The sequence below is a fragment of the Babylonia areolata genome, chromosome 34 (assembly GCF_041734735.1).
Source record: "Babylonia areolata isolate BAREFJ2019XMU chromosome 34, ASM4173473v1, whole genome shotgun sequence".
NCBI classification, from domain to species: Eukaryota; Metazoa; Mollusca; class Gastropoda; order Neogastropoda; family Buccinidae; genus Babylonia; species Babylonia areolata.
This window is the reverse complement of record NC_134909.1, coordinates 20,588,583-20,593,582: the sequence shown is the minus strand read 5'-3', so window position 1 is coordinate 20,593,582 and position 5,000 is coordinate 20,588,583. Positions and strand designations below refer to the sequence as shown.

Sequence of the window (5,000 nt, the reverse complement as noted above, 5' to 3'; positions counted from 1 at the left end):
GCCCTAATGACATGGGGGTTCATAATACAAATAACAACATGCATCAATAGTAATAATATTGATGAAAACCAAAACCAAAACGAAATCAATCAATCTGTGCAACAAAGTGCAGTTCGACCATCCATTCAAAGTAATGGCATGTAGAGAGAAATAAAAACAAAAACATATATAAATGTATAACATAATATTTTCCATATGAGAGTGACAACACAGATTTCACTTTTCACAATGAGCAACACCTGATACTATTTTATTATTGTTGAGTTTTTTTTCGTCGCATGTTATTCGCTTCTGCAATATATTTTGCAAGTGACTGTAGTGAAGTTTCCTGATTTAAATTAAGCACTCCAAAAATATCTTCATACTTTGCTGAATTTGTTTTAAATACAACACATTTTTCTCGAATATCGTCATAAGCTTTACAACTAAACAAAAAATGTAACTCATCCTCCCTTGAATGCCCGCACATCGGACAAGGGGAGAGTAACGAGGGCTCAGTCTGAAACCACTTTTCATAAGCATTCAAACCAATCGTTCTCGTTCTAAATCTGGCGAGACTTGTTCGGTGCCACTTGTTTGTCACGACTGTGATATATTTTTCTGTTTGAAATATACTTTTAAAACTATAAAACCATCTATATTTCTCAGTGCTTTCCATTTTACCGTGCCAATTCTGTTTATATGAAGCAATTAGCCTATCTTTGAATTCTGAAACAAATCCTTCTACACATCCAACTCCCTGACACATCCACACAATCCCAAATCCATTTACAGTTAATGTCTTCTTTACAAAATATACCCAGTTTTCCTTCCCTCTCTCATGTTCATTTACTAACATTTCATACGCCTGCTTACATAATCTCGATGTGGGTAGCCTTATTAATTTTAACCAATATTTTATACATTTCACACATGATTTAATGTATAATGGGTATCTACCACTTTCTCCATATAATACAGTATTTGAAGCATGTAATGGAACATTTAAAAAACGTTTAATAGCTAATGTATGTACTTTTTCTAAATGAAAGAGGGGGGGAGAGAGAGAGAAAGAAAGAGAAAGAGAGAGAGGGAGAGAGAGAGAGGGAGAGAGAAAGAGATGACGATAAAGAAACTGTTAACCTGTTCACGAGAAAGACAGGTGGGGTGAGGGGGAGAGGCGAGGGAGGGAGAGAGAGAAAGCGAGTGGGAGACAGAGAGGGGGAGAGAGAGGGAGGGAGACAGAGAGAGAGAGAGAGAGAGAGAGACGTATACGTAGAAGGAATAAAACTGACATCGTTTTAAAAGGTCGAATGCATGCCAACGAAAACATCAGCCACAAGGAATTTAAGTTTATGAAAATGTTGATATAATGGGACAGACCTGGCGGAAAGTAAACAGAGAGACAGAGAGAGGGGAGTGAGGGGATGGGGGTGGAGGGGGGCGGCGAGGGTGGTAGTAGAGGTGGGGAGACAGACAGACAAACATAATGGACAGACAGACACGCAGAGAGAGAGAATCACAAACCAAGGAAGTGACAGATAGAACCACAGACACAGAGTGATAGATAGATAGAGACAGACAGACAGACAGACAGATAGACCGACAGACAGACAGACAGACAGACGGAAATAGATAAATAGATAGATAGATAGATAGATAGATAGATAGATAGTGACAGACAGACAGACAGACGGAAATAGATAGATAGATAGATAGATAGATAGATAGATAGATAGTGACAGACAGACAGACAGACGGACGGAAATAGATAGATAGATAGATAGATAGACAGCGATAGGTTGATAGATAGACAGACATAGATAAATAGATAGATAGATAGACAGACAGACAGACACAGACAGATAGACAGAAATAGATAGACACAGGATTTCTTTTGTCAAAATATCACGCAAAGTCTAAAAGATACGTACAGTAAGTCATGGAGAAATATGTCAGTATGTTTAAGTTTGATTTGTTTTGTTGTAAATCAATATCATTAGCGCGCGCGCGCGCGTGTGTGTGTGTGTGTGTGTGTGTGTGTGTGTGTGTGTGTGTGTGTGTGTGTGTGTGTGTGTCTGTCTGTCTGTCTGTCTGTCTGTCTGTGTGTGTGTGTGTGTGTGTGTGTGTGTGTGTGTGTGTGTGTGTGTGTGTGTGTGTGTGTGTGCGTGGATGTGCTTTTTTTCGTGTTTCGGAGACATCGTTGGACTGAAGTTGTGTTTCAATGTGTATGTATTGTTATGGTATCCTCCACACCCCAAAAGGTGCAAAAGGATTAAATTACTTCTTCTGGGTCTTTTTTTTTTTTAGAGATAGATAGATAGTTAGATAGATAGACAACCAAGAACGCCGGTCATTTTCTGAGAGGAAAGAGAAGATCACGTGTTATTTTCCACCACGCGGAAAGATATGACATCCTGTGAAGCCACCATCAATGAGCGTCAATCACCATGGTGACGAGAACGACCTTGCTGCCCGACCCTTTCGGCCATCCAGTTGACTAGGATAGACCCCCTTCCCATCATGCCCCATTCCCATAATGACCTTCCCCCCCATACAAACGACGTTTCCAGTAACGATCTTTCCTCATATAATGTCCTCTCCCACCCATAATCTCGTTTTGTCGATAATGTCCCTTCCCACAATGTGTTTCCCTCTCTCAGCCTGTAGTACTTTGGAAAAGAAAAGAAAAAAACGTCACGTGCGTGTGTTATGGATCTGAAAGCTATTATCGGCAGCTCTCGATCATGGGAAAAGGGGGGGGGGGGAGTTAGTCACTGTAAATCAACGAGAGGAAGACTCGTGTCAGTTTCAGGAGCTGAGATCTGAAGAAGATTCTGATGTTGTCCGTCTGTTCGTTTTTGTCGACACCTGAGAGTGAGGGGATGGTTACTGCTATGGTTATTAACTTGTCAACTCCTAACGAGTCATTTCCGAAAGGTCCAGACTTGAACCATGTCTGGCAGTAAAATATGAACAGCTGTCTTAAAAAAAAAAAATTATAAACAGCGGTCACTGGTTCTCGTTTTGCGGTACAATTAGACTTACCCCCACTCGTAACCCCCACCCCCCACCCCACCTCTCTCCCCTCAGCCGCCCTGGCCCATTCTGTTTTATTCATCTTTATGTATCGTATTCACCTTGTTTGTTTTCATCCTACCTTCTCTCCCTCCTTCAGCAATGATATGAACGGCTGTCTTAATCACAAACAACCGTCACCGCTTCTCGTTTTGCTGTACAGTCAGACATATTCCGCACCCCGGACCCCACCCCCACCCCCGCCCCCCGCCCCCCTTCACCCTTGCCCCTTTCTGTTGTACTCATCCTAATGTCCTTCACCTTTCTCTTCTTTTTTTTCTTCTTTTTTTTTTTTTTTTTTTCATCACACCTTCTCTCCCTTATTCCTTCAGCAATCCTTGATCTTTGCAGGGTTAGTTTCAGTTTCAGTTTCAGTTTCAGTTTCTCGTGAAGGCGTCACTGCGTTCGGACAAATCCATATACGCTATACATCAAAAAAGCCAGGCAGACACCTGACCCGCATCATAACCCAAGTCAGGCCTTGAGTATGATTATGAACATACATTTGTCCACCTATCAGAGTGGATTTCTTATACACAGAATTTTGCCAGAGGACAACACTCTTGTTGCCATGGGTTCTTTTTTCAGTGCACCAAGTGTGTACTGCTCACGTGACCTCGGTTTATCGTCTCATCCGAATGACTGGCGTCCAGACGACCACTCAAGGTCTAGTGGAGGGGGGAGAAAATATATGGGCGGCTGAGCCGTGATTCGAACCAGCACGCTTAGATTCTCTCGCTTCCAAGGTGGACGCGTTTACCTGTAGGCCATCACTTCATGGGAAAGACGACTTGTCTGGATGTAAGGATTTCTTTTCTTTTCTTTTTTTTTTTCTTTTTTTTTTTTTTTTTTTTAGTTCACGACTTCACCACCAGTCCAGTTTTGGCGATGAGTGACGTTGTTTGTTCCAGCTCTTTGTGACTGGCAAGTCACATCATATCATCATCATCATCATCATCATCATCATATCATCATCATCATCATCATCATCATATCATCATCATCATCATCATATCATCATCATCATCATTATCACCATCATCCAACTCTATATCCTCGTTCTTCTCTCCAGCCTCTTCCTCCTCCTCCTCCTCCTCCTCCTCATCATCATCATCATCATCATCATCATCATCATCATCATCATCCTCATCATATCATCATCATCATCATCATCATCATCATCATCCCCCAAGTCTGTATCCTCGTTCTTCTCTCCAGCCTCTTGCTCCTCCTCCTCCTCCTCCTCCTCCTCCTCATCATCATCATCATCATCATCATCATCATTATCATCATATCATCATCATCATCATCATCACCATCATCATCATCATCATCATCATCATCCAACTCTATATCCTCGTTCTCCTCTCCAGCCTCTTCCTCCCCCTCCTCCTCCTCCTCCTCCTCCTCCTCATCATCATCATCATCATCATCATCATCATCCAACTCTATATCCTCGTTCTTCTCTCCAGTCTCTTGCTCCTCCTCCTCCTCCTCCTCATCATCATCATCATCATCATCATCATCATCATCATCCTCATCATCATCCTCATCATCATCATCATCCAACTCTATATCCTCGTTCTTCTCTCCAGCCTCTTGCTCCTCCTCCTCCTCCTCCTCCTCCTCCTCCTCATCATCATCATCATCATCATCATCATCATCATCATCACCCAAGTCTGTATCCTCGTTCTCTTCTCCAGTCTCCTCCTCCTCCTCCTCCTCATCATCATCATCATCATCATCATCATCATCCACCTCTATATCCTCGTTCTTCTCTCCAGCCTCTTGTTCCTCCACCATCCTCCTCCTCCTCCTCCTCCTCTTCCCCTTCCTCTTCTCGCTTCCTTCTACCCTCCTCCTCCTCCTCCTCCTCATCCTGTGTCCCACGACCTCACCTCACCTCACCTCACCTCACTCCTCACTGACTTGCCTCCCTTGCC

At 42.8% G+C, this 5,000-nt stretch overlaps 1 protein-coding gene across 1 annotated transcript in view; it reads left to right on the top strand.

Annotated features, from left to right (window-relative positions):
- Window positions 1-5,000, top strand: part of LOC143277585 (kin of IRRE-like protein 1) — a 154,207-nt gene that overhangs the window by 36,813 nt on the left and 112,394 nt on the right.